This window comes from Cavia porcellus, unplaced genomic scaffold (assembly GCF_034190915.1).
Source record: "Cavia porcellus strain 051 isolate PalLab524CR breed Dunkin Hartley unplaced genomic scaffold, mCavPor4.1 scaffold_16, whole genome shotgun sequence".
NCBI lineage: Eukaryota > Metazoa > Chordata > Mammalia > Rodentia > Caviidae > Cavia > Cavia porcellus.
Window position 1 is genome coordinate 47,694,331 of NW_026947499.1, and position 18,883 is coordinate 47,713,213.

The window sequence follows — 18,883 nt, forward strand, 5'->3', positions numbered from 1 at the left end:
GTCAAATATTATTATAATCTTCTTTAGGAGTGATTAGAGCTTTGATTGAAAATCTTTAAGAACAGGACATGACACATTTACTATTGAGTCAAAATGATCACCCTGTAACTGTATCTACCATCCACAACACCACCACCTCCAACTCTTACTCCTCCTCCTTTGCACAAATGCCATTATGTAGCTTTAGAAAAGCTGATAAGTGAGCAGTTTATATGTCCAACTTCTGAGTTTCCCAGGGAAGCCTGAGCCTGGGCAGGGACTAAGCTGGTTCGGAGACATGACACCTTTGTCACTGGACACCAGCTCTGGTGATCTTTGTTGTTCAATCCATGTGAATGAGGACTTCCAATATATTCTTAGGACATTAGGTTTTGTCCTAAGAATATATTGGCTGATCTTTCCCTATATTTTGTTTCCTCTTTAATTTCTTGCCGTTTTCTTCCTGCCTCTTCCCATCCCTGACATGCCCCTCTCTTGTTATTCCATTCAAGATAATTAGATTGTATTTTGATCTGTAAACTCTCAGATCTTTCCAATGATATCTGCATTTTCATCCTGCTTCAATACTAAGGGTGTGCAGGAAAAAAAAGACTTGAATTTGATGTTTATTCCAATAAATATCTTTCATCCCTACATCATCAAATATATGCTATTTCATAGGATTGCTATAACAAATGACCACAAACTACACCTAAAACAAATTTATTCTCACACAGTTCTGAAAGTCAGAAGTCCAAAATCAAAGTATTTGCAAAACCACACCACCTCTAATAGCTTTAAGAATTGATCTTTTTTTCCTTTGTTGGCTGGTAGCTGCATAATACTTATCTCTGCCTCCATCTCTTCTTCTTCTACCTCTTATATAGGTGTGTATCATTAATTTAAAACCTACCTGAAGAATTCAAGACAGTGGTCTCTCAAGATCCAAATACATGCTTTTTGCATAGAGGAAGACTCACATGGTCTAGATAAACACATCTTTTTGGGGGGTTGCACTATTTAGCCCATTCAAAGAACCTAACGAGTCCTGCAAAAGTTGTGATATGCTCTCCTTTCCCTGTTCAGCTCACCTCACCCCTTTACCAAAACAAAGCTAACACAAACTTTCCATTCCATGACACAAGCCTGATCTCCCCATTCCCTTCCTTAAATACTATATTTTGCAGGTTAGAGAGTAACATGGGAAAATGAAATGAACCTCGAGGAAGATAAAAGGCTCTTGGTCCCCATCCCACCAAGGCATCTTCCTATGGCACAATAATCACTGTATGGGAGATACTAACTGTACCTTTTCTCACTTTCTTCTGCCAGACAGATGCTGAGAAATGGGCAATGTAACCACTTTCCACAATGTACTTATTATATCCCAGGAACAAAATTTCCATTTTCAAATAAATCTGGGAAGTGCTGAATTCAATAAATCCAGACAGGTTTTCTTTGTTAAAGAATTTATCAGCTATCTCAACACAGTAAGTTATGAATAGGGGTAAAAATAATTTATAATATCTCTCACATTTACATAGCCAGAGAACTCCTTGACTTGGAAAGCATCTGATAGTCCTAATGTTCTTGTAATGACAGATTATAATATTGGCCGTTCTATGTCATCAAGCAACAATCAGACCATCAGAGAAATGCAAACAAAACAAGGTACCACACCCACTAGGATGACCATGATTAAAAAGCCAAACAATAATAAGTGCTAGTGAAGCTACAGGGGAATAGGGACGCTCAGACTTAGCTGTTGGGAATGTGGAAGTGTTACATCTGCTTTAGAAAAAAGTTTAACAGTTTTCCACAAATGGCAAATTTCCTGCAGAACCTAGCAACTCCAACTACTAGAAAGAAAATATACATTAGTGTCTATCAATTAGTGAATGGATAAAGTGTGGTACATCCTTTCAACATTTTTGTCATCTAATAATAAAAAAAGAATAAAGCACTAATACATGTTACTACATGCATGAACCTCACATACATTATGCTAAGTGAACAAATTGAGGCACAAAAGATCACACATTCTATGATCTCACTTATGTGAAAGGCCAAAAGGAAAATCCATAGAGATGAAAAGCAGATTGATTAGTGGCTGCCAGGAGTTAGGAATGGGATAGAGATTAGCTGTAAGTGGGCATAAGAGATCTCACTGAAGTGGTTAAAATATTCTATAAATGGGCTTTAGAGATGGCTGTGTAACAGCATATTTACCAAAAATCATTAACTTATACACTTAAAATGGGTAGATTTTATGGCATGTAGATTATATACCGACAAAGTTTTTTAAAAGTGCTATTGCTGATGGGTGAAATAAAACTTTACCTAACAAAGTGCCTGTCAAGCTAAATAAATGCTAACCACTCTTGCCTGCTCAAATGAAGATGCTGAGCAGCTATTTGAGAAGTACAATTTCAAGAGTGAAGATTTTCATTGCACTTGGGAAAGTTGAGCAAACTGTTTCAAGTACCTGCCTTTTGACTGTGCTTAGAGGAAGCATTGAAGTCTTTCCTATTAGTAGACGTGCCCTTGTAGAGGTACTTGCGAACTAGAAATACTTATGATCAATCCCCAGTTGTACTCTGTGTGTACCCAGAATGAAACCAGAGCCAATCCTTAGAATGTACTAAAACAGTGAATTGATTAGAATTCCAGGACCAAAGTGATAGAAGTTCTAAGGGAGAGAGACTGGGCTCTTTGATCTGCCTGGTTCTACTCTGACTTCTGGCTAATTAGCAAAGCTTTTGAGGCAGACTGATAAGCATTCAGGGCACTGCACATGTCTGGCCACTGACTAATTAATTAATTTTTGACTTTGAGCAGTGACACTTAATTTGAAAACTTTCTACCATCCATGGATGAATGTAGAATGTAGGGCAAAAAAAATTTAAATATTCTAAAGGTGCCATTTCAAGTTCAGTTGATTTCAGAGAGGGCAAAATGGGCCAGTGCATTAAGTAAAGAGATGGTTGGTGGAAGGGAAAGCCTAGTTCTCCAACAGCTTTCCTGGGTGTCTGGGCTTAGTCACCTGTCCTTTTTCTTCTCATGGTCACTGTATTTGAAATTCAGTGGGCTCCAGGGAATCATTGTTTATTGATCCATGACTGGGTGCATTGGCCATAGAGAGAAAAAGGACAAAACCAAAAATGACCACAGGTAAGCGAATGGAAATAGACAAAGCCCATAAATCTGCACAGAGACTTTTTAGGTAAACAGTACTCAGGTCTGGGGTCTGAAGGTGACAGTCCCAAAGCAGCCTGTCATCTACTTTCATAAGTACAACTCCATTGGACCCCAGCCATGCCCATCTCTCTATGCCCTGCCTGGAACTGGCTGCGCACCAGAAGGGAGGGCCCAGAGGCACAACAGAGGCTGTGAGGCACACCAAGCAGGAAGCATTGGTTGTATGTTTCATGATGGAAGACAATTGCCCACCCTGGTCTAGATAGAGTCACCATTCTATCTTTTGGGTGTGATCAAAGGGAGATTCAGACGTCTCCTTTTTATCTCAAACAATCTCTTTTATTTTTCTGATGAGAAAGGAACTTTAATGTCTCTATGTGCCTGGAACTAGATCCCTTTCTCAAAGATTAGCTTCATCTCAAATCTTTGAAGTAGAGGTTAACATGATTATGTGTCAGAGGAGGAAACAGAGGCTCAGAAAGCCAACAACTTAAGAACAAGTTACAGAACTGGTACTTGAAACTAGACTTACTTACCTCCAACCTCATAGTATGATGATCCCTCGTATGTCAACATTAAGGGACTATTTTGGGAAGAGAGTCCCTGACGATCCCCAGTAAAGGATCCAATGGCCTTGGGAACAGTTTTTACTTTAGAGTTATGTATTTCACCATCATTTCTGTGCTGATTCTACACTGTAGGCTTAGACAGAAGCCTTCCTATGCAAACCTCCATCCAACAGGTCCAAATATCAGATCATAAAATTTAACAGACCTTTACCAAAGAGTTAAGAACTTCAAAACATTGTTCAGGGAGAAAGTCATTGCTGCCACTAAAGTTACGGTCTCTATAATAGAAACTCTAAAAATTTAGGTCTTTATTTTTCCCTGTTCCAGATACAAAAAGAAACCCCTCCCTTCCCCTACCCAGGCTTCCCCATTTTCCATCCCGGGACAGCTGAGCACAGGGACAGACCTTCCTTCAGAAGAAACCTCACCTGCAACCGCACAACAGGCCCTACCCTCCAAGGTCCAGGCAAGGAAGGCAAAGTCTTGACTGCAGGATTCTGGAAGCCTATGCTAGTCACTGCTCTGGAGGGATGATGCCAAGACAGCCTAACCCAGGTTCTGTGTCTAGCCCAAATTGAAGATATCAGGCCTAGTCCTACTTTCCTCTCAGCAACACTGTTCTCTGATAACTAACAAACAAACTTTAGGAAAAGGAACACAGGTTTCCTCATTTAACAAATTAGTTTTCAATACTTTTAGGCCTGATTTATTTTTAGAGAAGAATGTGTTTCCTCCACTTCCAAAAGACATGGTCTGATTGAAAACAACCTCAATTTCCATCACTAAACAGAACTCTAAGCATTTCAGGCCCTTAGGTTCTACATTTCTGATAATACAGTATTGCCCCAGGTTACCGAGAAGTTATGACCTTTGTGCAAATTAGGAAACACCTCTCCTGGCAGGTGTGCTGCCCCACCAGACAGAACTCAGAAACTTTATGAGAATCAGAATAAAGTACCCCTCCTAGGGTGGATACACCACATAATGACACTCAAGGCTGGACTGTAGCATCACTATTGTGCAGTGACCCACCTGCCCAGCTGCCTATGACTATACCTGATTTTCCAAACACTACTGGTCTTTTCCATTATAACTTTTTAAATGTAAGGGCCCATCCTGATAATTCCTCATAAATAAATGTCACCTGCAAAAAGCTAAATGAATCACCCTCCCCTCAAGGGAGGTTAAAAACTGAAATTTTCAACAAAATAATTCAAAAGACCTGAGTTGAATCACACAGTCAGCTGACAGCTGTGTGATATGAAACAAGTCCCCTGGCCTCCCTCTGGTTTTCATCTGTGAAACAGAGGTGTCAACACTAGCACTATCGAAACCTCAAAAGATGTTTAAAAATCTCTGTTAGAAAATAAGGTGGTATCACTAGACACGAAATGATCTATTAGGCAGTAGCCACATGAAAAGAAGTGGCAAATGGTGTTATTTGTGCTTCTATGAAAAGCCATTTTCTCCTGCCCTTGCCTTTTCTGGCCACAGTAGTTACCCCCCAAAAATCTGAGAAGGGCCATTATTTGTCCCTGGTTTTCCAAAAAGGTCATTCAAGCAATAAAGGGTTTCCAATGTGGAAGCTAATTAGTTCTCAAAGCCTTTCTATCCCAATTGATCAATTAGACTAAGTACTAAACACTCTCATCTCTAAAGTGCATAAAATTGAATTGTATGTATGCTATGCCATTACAGAATGGTTATGTACTGCTTGCAGAATTGGTCACACAAGCTAGGGAGTAATAAAAACAGTGTTTTAAGTCACTACCCTGTCTAGCAATAAGATGCTAGCTAGATGTGTTTGAGTAGGATTTTTAATCGAGAGAGAGAGAGACAGAGACAGAGAGAGAGACAGAGAGAGAGAGAGACAGAGAGGCAATACAGGCTTTTGTGTGCCTTATCAAGCCACTTTAAAGACTTCTGCGGAACGCCCAAATGTCATCCAGGCTGCCTTGACAGTGCCTTCCCACGGCAGGAACATGCAAGCCGACAGCAGTGACTGTGCCAGATGTGAGAGCCAAACGCAAAGCTCATTTTTCTTTGTCAAAGGCTCCCTGCCACAGGAGGAGATGGTAGACATCAGCGCGGGAGTTTTCTTAACAACCCACCCAAGCACAGAGGTGCACCCCTCTCCTAGAAGACAAGTTATTAAAAAGATGTATTTTTGAAAGCAGCCTTCTCTGCACATAATGTCAATGTCAACAAACAGAGGAGGGGGAAACAGAGGTGAGGGGCGAGCTCTCTGGAGGGAGGGACGTGCTGCCTCCCTGGGCCCAGTTTAAGGCATGATCAATGCACACGTCAAAGGCAGCGATAAGATGCGTGGAGCTTATCAAGAGCTGAGGCTCTGATGACAGAGTTCACATGTGGCAGGGAGATAACGGAAGCTGGGTTCTTCTTGCCCTCTTTCCTCTCCCCAAAGACCCTGTTTTAATTTCCCACTCTGCATGTTACATTTTCAGTCCCAAAGGAAACCATCTAGCCTCATTCAATTCTTTTTCCAATCTCACTGTAAATGTTTCCAGGAGACTGTGATTAGCAGACATTGACCTCCAAACTATTTGGAAAAATAACATGCGAGTCCGTCTCAGGATCCAAAAGGCAGCTGAAAGTTTTGGAAAACACTCTGAACACCTGACAGCAGAGTGGTGAGAGAACTGAACAGGGTGTTGCAAATGCATGTTTGTCTTATTTCTGTCATAAATACACTTTGTGTCTTTGTATAAGTCACATCACCTCTCAAGAATGAAGTCTCTTCAATAAAATAGGAGGAGAAAGAATATGCCTTCAAAATCCATCCAGAACTACCAACCCACACTCCCCCATTCCGCTGCCAGGGATACAGCTACCATCAGCTCACATCATATCATTGCATAATGTCTTAGCTCAGGCTGCTGTAACAGAACCCGAGGGCCTGGGGAGCTGAAACAACAGATACGTGTTTCTTGCATTTCTGGAGGTTGCGAAACACAAGGTCAAAGTGCCAGCTGATTCAATTCTTGGCAAAGGCTCTCTTCCTGGCTTGCAGACAGCTGTCTTCTCACTGTGTCATCACAGGGCAAAGAGAGGAAGCTCTGGCGTCTCTTTTCATGAAGTATGATCAGAAAAATACAGTGAATGTTTAAATTTGTAAAAAGCCTTACAGAAAAAGTCATATTGCTATTAATACCCTCTCAAAATACTCTTGCCACTTCAAATACACTTATTCCACCATTCTTGCCACTTTCTGAAGCAGTTCTGAAAGTCCTTTTTAATGAGTGTCTTTAGTTGCATTATCATTGCTGCTTCCAATATAGGACCTGCAAATAATTCAAGTAATATAAGGCAATAGGACTCCCAACCTGCTAGGCGTTTGATACCCCATTCATGTTCTCTAAAACTGAAGCCTGAATTCTGGAATCAAAGTAGGTTAAGAGTAGGAAATACTTACTGAGAGAAAATAGCTCCTAAGAAAGACAGAAGGGCCCCTGAGCGGGTGTCCCAGAAACCCTGCTTCTCCAGGGAGTTTTATAGAACAAAGCCACAAGGTGAAGAAGGTATAAGGTGGGACAAAACTATAATCAACTAATAAGATTACAAGTATAAACTATAATCAACTAATAAGATTACAAGTCATTTAGATAACATTGATCCAATGAGATGGAACAAAACTATGGTCAACCAATAAGATTCTGAGTACAATTGCTTAAGTAATATAGATTAAATGGGGAATCAAGGCCCATAGCAAGTGTACCAGGACTTTTCCTGGAAGGGGACTGGCCGAAGAGGTTTTGGTCCTCCACCCAAACTGACTGATATCTACTTAGAATATTAATTTCTGCTGTTCATCTTTAGAATAAATATGTGGGTGTAGTTATATCTCTATACTGAGGCCTGACCTTCAACAAAAACATCTCCTACCACAGTTGTCTTCTGCAGTGACCCTTTGTGAGGACCTAGTCCTTTCTGATTGCTTATATTTCTAAGTGACTTAGCTGTCTCTAATTTTTGGAACTCTTGAGTTGATTCAAAACATTTGCCTTTCATGGTCATTTGGACTTGAGGGAAGAGCTAGAGATTGCAGGTGCTGTGTCTGATGAATAAAGTGGGTGGTGGCACACCTAATGTTTTTATGTGTCTGTCTTTCCAGCAGATGGCACTTGCCAGCAACATTCACTATTTTTTTTTACCACGACTCATAAAGACACTCATAAAAGAGGACTTCCACAACTGTTCCAGGAAGTGGCAAAAACAATGAAGGGTGTTCAAAGTAAGAGGGCACACTTTCACAAGATTGATAGCAATGTGTGTTTCACCATAGTGTTTTTTTTTTAATTTAAGCACTAACAAGATATTTTAATTATGCTTCATATAAGGGCACTAATCCCATCATAGGGGCTCCATCCTTATAACTTCATGTAAACCTAGCTACCTCCAAAACCTACCTCTTAATTCAATCACATTGGGGTTAGGATTTCAATATATGAATTTGAAGTGAATAATTCAGTCTATAAAGGGGTGCTAACACTTCATGTAAGATCTTCCTGCATGATCTAGAGGCCTCTGGAATCTAAATCTGAAAGCAGAAGATCACTGGTGCATCTCTGCCTCTCATCCTTCCAGCCTAGCAGATGCTCCCAACGCAGCCTGTTCCCCAGGGCAAGACTATGGTCATCCTTTGGTTATCCTATGCTATGAACATGTTCCTAGCCTCTCATCCTAACTTGAGTCTATCCTGTATTTTCTTGATCTTCAACCAAGACCTTTCTATGTCTCCTACCCAAGCCCAAGATGAAACTTACCCATGTTAGGAAAGGAATTTGTCTTAGTTTCCCTGTTTAAGGTTCCCCGGCATTCTGCCATGATTAGCTGGAAGTAGCTGCCTAGCGTTGACAGTGATCCTGACTGAGGCTATGCCGGGGTTGAGACAGGAAAAGAACTGTGACTGACTAGTGATGTCTGCCATATGTCACACAAGATACCCCGGCAGACAATCAGACACTTGTCATCCCTGACCAAAGAACCTCAGCTGAGGTTCTCACACACTGGTGTGCATCAGAGTGAATGACAGTGCTTATGTTTCTTGTAGCTATTGGCATATTATCTTTCAGTTACTCTTACAGTGACCCAGAAAATTAGCATCAATTTTTGTCCCCAACAGCAGATTACAAAGACTCCTTTAAGTGCTTTAGGCAAGGTTAGAATGAGATCAAGAAAGTTGTCTTCTTGTGCTCGCTTCGGCAGCACATACACTAAAATTGGAAGGAAAGTTGCTTTCCTGTCTTGAGTCACCAGTTTTTAAGATTTTTTAAAAATCATATTTATTTCTGGAGTTTTCCATGTGAATTTTACTTTTAAATAAAAATTGCATACATTTAAGGTGTGTGATGTGATGTCATGGCATACATATACATAGTGAATTGTTACCACAGTCAAATCAACTGATGTACTGATGTCTTCACAGTTACCTTCTTATGTGTGATGCAGCCTGAAATCTCCCTCTCAGTGAGTTCGCAGAACACTAGCCCCACCTCCTATCTGAATGCAAAACATTTTAAAACCCTCCACAGATGCCTGAAGCCAGAGATAGTATCAAATTTTGTATATACTATACTTTTCTTATACATGCATGCTAACAGAAAAGTTTAATTCATAAATTAGAGTAAGAAATGATAATAAGAATAGAATAGTTTGCTGTATTAAAAGATATTTAAAACTATTTCTGAAATTTTCCATTTAATATTTTAGATTATGGTTGACTTTGATCATGGATTATTGTTTTATTTTCCATGGAAACCATGGAAAATAAACTATGAGTATGGAAATGGGACATATCTATGTATCATATTACTGGTTTCAATTCCCAATACCACAAAAAAGGATGTCTAATACAAAATTATTAACTACAACTATCATGTTATATTAGACTTTTAAATTTATTCACCCTTATTCATAACTTATTCATCCTCTTTAACTGTAATTTTGAATCCTTTGAACAATGTTTTCTCATTTCCTCTGCCTGCTCAACCACTAGTAAAGACCATTCTACTCTCTGTTTCTATGTAGTTGATTGCTTTACATTCCACAGGCCCTGCATTGCCCCAAAAATAAGACCAGACCTTATATTAATTTTTACTCCAAAAGATGCAGCAAGACTTATTTTCAGAGGATGTCTTATTCTTTCTTATACAGCAATCTAACTTTACTTATTTACTCATGTATGAAAATCTAAATTTATTCAAATATAGTCATGTCATCTTTTGGAACATTGACATAGTTCTTGAAACCCCAAATTCCAGCCTGAACTTATTGTGACTCCATTTCCAGATGAACCACTCACCCCAGTCTCTCATGTCCAGTCACTGAGCTATCCTTAATGTGCATTTCTTGTCCAGGTAGTCTGTTCATAGAGCATTGGCAACATGGTTCTCAGTGACACTATCCCATGAATTCTTCCCCCAAGTCATGACCTCTTGCAGGCTGGGCTTCACAAAGTTTCCATTAAATCAAGTATTAATTGAAGACTGTCTCATAAGACAGGAGTGGCAAAAAAAAAATGATGACAGTTAAGAATGATGATCCAGGCAACAGTGACAAAAAATCACAGCATGAAAATCCAGAAAACAGTTATTTAACACAGCTGCATTAACTGCATCCATTATAACACATGATGTATTGAATTATGAACATTCATATTAGACTCAACCATGTCCATTACGTTACCAAGTGTGAATGTTATTCCTGCATCGCATCTATACTCCAATTGGTTAGACGTTTACCTCTCATCCAAAGGTACCCACATGGGTATTTATAAATACTTAATTATAATTCATATTACCACTTGCTTTAAGTATTAAGGTCAATAACATTATTTTGTGTTTAATTATATATTAATATTATTACTTCATCATTCAATACATCCACCGTGTGTTGCAACAAATGTACTAAAGGCATACATTTGGCTGATGATCTTACCTGGGGCTTATTCTTGGGGTAGGGCTTATATCATGAGCATCCTGAAAAATCATGCTAGGGCTTATTTTCTAGTTAGATCTTATTTACAGGGAAAACAGTACAGGAGAGATTATGCAATATATTTCTTGCTATATTTGGTTTATTGCACTTGCCATAATATCCCACAAATTACAGTACACATTTGCTGCTCAGTGGCTTGGTACCCACCAAGCCTATGTTCAAAAGGTCAGGGAAGATATTGGTTCTGTTCTGGTCTTAGTGGCCTGAGATTCAGAGTGGTCTAGGAACACCTGAACACAGGTCACTCAGAGATCTAGACCTTGCCCTGTGACCTCTATCCTTGTCACCGAAGTGCACAAAGGCATGATTTTCCATGCCAGCATTTACCTGTCCCTGGAGAAAGGTTTTCTCAGGCCACTGGGCCCTGCTACACACACACAAGGACAGAAGAACCTGGGAACTGTGCCCCACAAGCAGTACCAACCAGTGAAATTGCTTCCAGAGTTTTCCAGTGGATCAAAGTCCACTTGCCCACAGTCTCGCCTTGTTTGGTGACAGCTTTGCAGGCCACTTTCCCTTTCCCATGTCACATTTCTACCTTCCTCTCCCAAAGTCCAAAGATTACTTCCCAAATATACCATCATTTCTGCAATTGTTATCCTGGTACCTGCTTCTATAGAAAACCCGCTCTAAGGTAATGCGTTTAAAGATAATTTCAGACACAACTTTATTAAAGATCATAGCTGTGTCAATGGGAGAAGCACAACACTTTCCTTAAGTTTCTTCTCTTCAAAACCTGCCTTTCATAGCATGGCTGAGTCTGTGTATTTGTGCAGTGGTTTTACATTTTCAAAGCACTTCCTCATGCAGGTGTCCCTTTGATATTTGCAAGCAATCTCCAAGGTAGAAGAGACAATGACATTGCCCTTCTGTCAAATGAGATCAGCCCTTGGAGCACAAGCCCAAAGGAGAGAGTCAAATCACACAAGGATGCATATTAGGTCAGGCCCCAGCCTCTCAACAGAACCACTGCCTCTTGGTGGCATCATCTGCTAGGAGTCACACAGATCCTAGAAGTGGGAATTCACTCCGAAGCACAGTGGATCACATACTACCAGAATAGAGGCTCACAATAAGAACACTTGGTGATGATGGTCATTTTCTATTTCTACTCTTGGGCAACAAATTATTTCAGGAGAAAACAGCTGTTCAATGTCAGTTATGGTTTATATCTAAATATCCCCTAAAGCCTCATGTGCTTCTAGGTGGTGCTTTGGGGAGGTGACTGCATCATGGGGATGGTCATCAGTGGATCAGTGCACAGATGAGTTTATAGTTCAATGTGATGTTGGGAAGCGGAGCCTGTTCTGAGGCGGTTAAGTCACAGAGGTGTCACCTAAAGGGATGTATCTCCTTTTCACCTCCCTTGATTTCTCGTCCTGCCTCCTGCTCCATGCCATGAGCTATTTCTCTTCTGCTGAGCCCCTGCGCCATGCTGCCCTGTCTCAGAGTCAGGTTTGAAACCTCTACAAACTACAAGCCAAAATAACCTTTCCACCTAAGAGTTATGGGTGGCAGGTATTGTGTCTCAAGAACAAGAAGAGTGATTAAGACCTTGATGGAAACTGAGTGAATGTATGTTTACTAGCCAATGGCACTCAGTTCTGATCTCCTATTCATAGGGCCCCAGCACTACAGTGGCAAGGTGGAAGTGAATGAGCTCCTTTGATACAGTAATTGAAAGTTTCACAGCATATTCAGATTATAAGAGTTGGTGGTTCTGAAACTTCAGCATTCATCAGAATGACCTGCTGGGCTGTTAAAACTCAAGGATATTGTTGGATCTACCTCAGAGTTTCTAACTCATTAGGCCTGGGCAGAGGTGGGAATCTGCATCATGCAAGTATCCGGTGGGGCCAAAGATGCAAGGCTGGCTCTAAGAACCCTACTTTGAGATAATGTTGTCCAAATACAAGGTGTTAAAGCAGAGCCTGGAACTATACATGAAAAGCAGATCCCAGCTTAGAAGGTTAAGCCTGTGTTTCTAAGGAATTCCTAATGACCCTAAGGCTACCAATGAGGCTACCAATCTGGGGATTCATTCCAAGTCAGCTGTCTCTGGAGAGGAAGTTCAACTACCTCTAATATCCAGGACACCAGCCAGCTTATTAGACATGCATATTCTAGAATGGAGACTGCTTCAATCTGTTAAGGCTGCTAATACAAATTTATTTAGGCTGGGTGGCTCATAAAAAACAGAAATTTCTTTCTCTTTACTGTAGATTGCAAAGTCTAAGATGAAGGCAGTGGCAGACTCAGGGTCTGTTGGGGGCACTTTTCCTGGCCATCTTTAGGGTGTCTCCCACATATGGAAGGAGTAAGGACCTTTTTCCAGGCCTCTTTAATAAAGGCTGAAATTCATCAGGGCCCCTCCTTAATCACTACCACCCCCTTATACCATCACACTAGGGATTAAGTTTCAACATGTGAACTTGGAGACAGACCCTACTCCAAAGAAGACCAGAACTTGGCTTTGGGCTGACACAATGGACACCATGCTGAAGCAGGGTGATAGGGAGCATCACTGGTGGGTAACCCTTAGGGCATCAAGATAGTACCCCTTGCCTCCCAACAGAAAGAGAAAGAGAAGAAAAGAGGGAGAAAAAGACAGAAAGAGGGGGAGGTAAGCTCATTTCAAGATGGCATTTGGAGCAATGTAGAAATCCAAAACAAATGCTCGACTACTTGCAAACTGCCTCACCTGCCTCTTTGCTTTTTGCTTGTTTTAATTGGAAGCCATGAGTGTGACAGGTTCACGAGGCATCCACGCTCAGCTGCTCCAAATGACTCAGGTCGCCCGGTGCTGCTTCTTGTCGGTAGCAGAGAACATTTTATGTTTCCAGAACTACAGTACAATCACTTTCAAACTGTTATCTGGTGCAGAAATGGCTTCATGCTCAGGTACAATAGCGCTTCCTGCGTGACTGGCAAGGGTCATGCCTGGGTCAAAGAGGCACAGAGATCATGAAAGGCAGATGGCTCCCTTCATGTGCATCTGGGAAAAAGCGGAAACTGTACTGGGAAAATGAGCTTCAAGAAATACATCATAGCGCCCAGGGGCCCTCTGACCTCAGAATCAGAAAAAGAAAAGAAGGCTTAAAAATGTAGCTGGAGATGTGGAGCAACTGGGCCTAGGGACAGACATGAAGCCACCTGCTTTAGTCCCAGAGAGATTGCAATCAGCTGGTCACCTTTTATGTTCTTGAGATGAAGCTTGCATCAAATAGGACAAGTGGTACTAATTTATTGGCCCCAAATATTAACTTTTTTACCTTATATGAAAAACATTTTTCTCAAAGTCAAAAAACAGATTTTACTAGCGTAGTAAGAACAAGTACAGAAATTGCTACATAACACACTGGGCCAGTAAGCTGATGTGTTTTTGCCAGTCACACTACAAAATGAATGTCATTATTTCCATTCTATAAAGCAGAAGTTTTTAGAAATTGAAATCAATTATCCAGAGCCACACAAAGGCAATAGTGACAGGCACATACTGAACCCTCGCTGTGTAAAGCCATCACTAGGCTTTTGACTTCTGGTTTAACTTACCTTTGGTAATAAAATGCAGTTCCAGCAGGTTCAGTGGCATGTACCTGTAATCCCAGCACACCAGGAAATTGACATCTCCCCATGATCATTGAGCCCAGCCTGGGCAACTTAGCAAGATTCTGCCTCTAAATTTAAAATAAGGGCTAGGAATGCAGTTCAATGGGAAGGCCCTGGATTCAATCTGTAATACCAAAAAATAAAAATCAGAAATTGGGGACCTCCCTCCAGTATGTTACTGTGTTGAAATGTAAAATGGTATAGATACTTTAGAAAATAGATTAGCAGTAGTTTCTTGAAACATTAAACATTTTTTAAAAGTTAAAATATATCATATGTAGAAAGCACCCAACAATACCACTCCTAGGTACCTGTTACGGCTTGATCTAAAAGGTCCCCCAAAGGCTCATGTGTTCATGTGTTCAAGGTGGGGACTTTTGGGAAGTAGTTGAATTATGAGATGCTACACTCATCAGTGGTACCTGAATGTGCTGTTAGGAGGTGGGCTGGTTGGAGGAGGTAGTTCGAACCCTGGAAGGATGTGCTCTTGTCCCTGGCCCCTACCTCTCTGTTTCTCTCTTGCTCTCTCCCTTCTTCCTCGTTACCATGAAGTGAAAAGCTTTTCTTCACCACCCTCTTTTACCATGTCATTTCTACCTTGGAGCCAGCCAACCATGGACTGAAACTTCTGAAACTGTGAGCCTAAACAAACCCCTTTTCTTTTAAGTTGTCCATGCCAGGAAGTTGGTCTCAGTGATGAAAAGCTCATACACTACTCAAGAGAAATGAGACCATGAACTCACAAAAGAATTGGATGAATATTCCCAGTAGCATTATATACTATAACCCCAAAATGGAAACAACCCAAATGTCCATCATTAAACAGAAAACAAAACTGAGATAAGATGAGATAAGAAAAATAGATAAGCAATAATAAATACACAATGAGATATAGTTCAGTAATAAATGATAACAAAATGAACCTTAACGGCATGCTTCATGGAAGATGCAGGATACAAAAAAATCACACATAGCATATTTTCACAGAAAATATGAGAAATAAGTCTACACACATGGGTGGTTCAGAGTGGCAGGGAGCACAGACACTACAAATAAGCACAGGAAGTACTTTCAGGGTGTAGCCATGCTCTCTAGTGGGCCTGTGTTCATAGCTAACATGACTCTAAATCTACTAAAAGTCATTACATTGTACACACTTAAAGGGTGAATCTTATGATATGTACATTATTCCTCTAGAAATTCTTTAAAATATAGCATGTGATGGCCAGTTGTGATTGTACAGACTGGTAATCTCAGAACTCAGGAGGTTGAGGCAGAAGCATCACCACAAGTTCAAGGCCAGCCTGGGCTACATAAGCAAGTACAAGGCCAGCCTGACCTACAGAATGAGACCCTATCTCAAAGTAAATAAATAAGTAAATAAACAATTAAAAATAGAAAAAAATAATGAGCAATGGGCTGGCAAATAGTAATATGATCAGTCCTGGATAAGGTGACCTCATTTATCCCTTGCAGTGCAACTTCTTTGCCTTGCCCAGATGCAGTGTTGTCACTTCATGCCATGGGAATCTCTGCCAATGAGCCCTAGCTTAGCGCTGGAAAACATTTACTGGATGGAAAACTATTAAGCCATGACTAAGAGACCAGGTTCTGAGTAAGAGACTAAAGTGGGCTCAAGTCCTGACAAATATTATGCTAAATCGTTAACTATTATAAGTTCAGTACTCAAAATATGATTAGTGATGACATCTGTGATAGGCATTGACATATGCACCCATCTCAATGCCCCTTCCTTCCCACCACTTTCACTATAGCAGCTGAAAAAAGTTAAATGTTTGCTTTCTCAGGGCCCCTTACAGCAAGGTATAGGCCTAGCTACTGAGATATATGGAAAGAGGAATGGCTCTAAGAAATATTTTTGTTAGGCTGATTAAAACAACAGGGTAGCTGGCACTCTCCATGCTTCTTTCTTCCTGATTTGAATGTGGATGTGATATGGAGCACGGCAGTCATTTTGTGGCCATGAGGAAAATATCAAAAAATAATGAGGTTCCAGCCTGGGATGGCTGTGCCACTGCACAAACCCCAAGCAGCCAAATGCTTTCAGAACTTCTGACATGTGAAAAAAATAATTCCATTTTGAATCTCATACTGTATTTTTATATTACTTGTGGCTGAATACAACAGTAATGTTATGGTATTAGAAGCAAAACTAAAGGAATGGGGATTTTTTGTTTTTGTTTTTGCTTACTAGAATACTTGCAGTCCTCCTGCTTTACCTCTTTCCAGTTAGCTTTCCCAAACCAAACCTGAGGTTTCTTGTCACCTCCAAGCCATCCCTACTTATCACAGTTCTAACTATCCACTTGGAACTTCTTTTTCCTGGTGGATTCATTGGGAAAGTCCCAAATCAGCAGCAGAAGGGAAAATAAGTGGGTTTAATTTCAGAAAAGACAAGCCCATACTCATTTCCCACTCAAAATCTCATCATACAATGGCAATTATCATAATTATAACAAGCAATTGTAATGCATTCCTGCGACCGGTGTCCATCACCGCACCGCACACTCATCCATCACCATTTGCAGGCAGTTCTGGCCTCCTTGAAATTCCCACATTTTTGGTGTGGGCCAGATCCAGGGATCTGCTTCTGAATGTGGAGATGGAACATGACATCTGCTACGAGGTATCTTAGGCCATTGGGGCTGCTGTGACAGAACACCACTGATAGAATACTGCTCAGAATAACCGAAATACCTCTCATGGCCCAGGAGAGCGGAGAGGTGACAATCAAGGTGCTGGTAGGCCTGGTGTCTGGTCAGGGCTCACATCCAAGGGCACAGAGGGCTGTCTTCTTACTCCCTCCCTGATGATCTGTCAGGAGCGTCCTTTATAAGGGCACTAATTTCATTCAGGAAGGCTCCGCCCTCCTAATCGTCATCCCCAAAGCCCCCTTCTCCTAATGCCATCATCTGCAGATGAGATGCCAACATCTGAATGAGGGGAGCACAAAGTAGCAATCCTCAGCATTTGGTTCTGAAAGACTAACCCTTAACCCTCCTTTCATCCATCTCTCTGGTACACTTGATCTGAGGTGGAACAACAGCTCACAGCCACTGGCCATGCCCAGCAAGCGCCTAGCACCCCTATCCCAAAACTCACATGGAACAGAATCCTCTCCAAAGTGCTGGGTTACCACTTGTCTCTGGTTACCAAGTCCCTGTCCACAGAGGCTTGCTTGTTCTGCTCTAGTGGCAGGCCACAGTTTCTCAGAATCTTTGTGTAGACCTGTGGGCAGAAAGACCAAAGGGAAACTACCTGCCCAGGATCCCAAACACAGGTCTCCTCCAAACCCAAGAAGGTATCTGAAGATTAGAGATGTGAAAACACTCACAGCAATGCAGGAAATAAAAATAGCTTCCAGGCTTCTCTTCCAGGTACTAGCACTGCTACTGTGATTACAGGGGTGCCACTCATGACACACATGATCGGTCCAACACTTGTTTTTACCCTTTGGCCTTTCTACTGCTCCTTAGAGGACATGAGTACCTGTCTCTGCCTCTCAGGAACTTCCTCCAGCACCTCTAGGAACTGGACACCATGACCTGTCAGAAACTCTATGATCTACTTGGCCAGCTTGCCCTGTCAAAGATTTCTTTTAGAGTACAGAAAAAAAGAACAAACAAATGCACAAACATCTTTAACTCCTAACAAATGTTAGCTTTGAAGATAATGTCTTGCTGTTTCCTGACGAAGAAAAATATAAGAAAGGCTCTTTTCTGAGTTTCAAGGTTCTTTTGAATTCGAGATCTGTTTGTTGCAGCCCATGGAATCCTCTTTCTTCAGAGGGTAGTAAGCCTCGTGACTTAGCTTTTATAACCCAAGGGATGCCATTGAAGAAAGAAACTACTTCTGATGGAGTAATTAGTCATATTTGTTATGTGTAGAGTATCCCTGTGCATGCATGTTGTGAATTAGTTCTATACCGGGTGCCTGCAAACTTTGGCTCCCAATGCCTCCTATTTTGTTTTGTATTTGTCTGTTTTTATTACTTTTCAGCACTCGGTATTGAACCCAGGGTCTTTGCACTGAACTATGTTTCCAGTGCTTCTTTTTGACACATGGTCTAGCTAAACTGCTACGTTTCCTGGGCTGGGTTTGAACTTACGACCCTCCTATTGAGCCTCCCAAAAGTGCCAGGATCACAGACATATGTCACTATACCTGGCTTCTTATTTCTTTTATTATATTTATTGCCAGTTTTTAAAATTGTGTTGAAATACACATAACATGAAGTTATGAATATTTACCATTTTAAGCATTTTAAATGTACAGGTCAGAGCTACTAATACATTAAGTGTTGGCATTAAATGCTGTACAAATGTCACTACTATCCACCTCCATGACTCCACATCTTGTAAAACTGAAACTCTATCCCCATCATTGTGCAACCCTTCTTTTCCTCAGGCCCTGGAAACTACCTTTCCATTTTCTGTCTCTATGAGCGGTACTACCCTAACTACCCACATAAGTGAAATCATACATGTGTC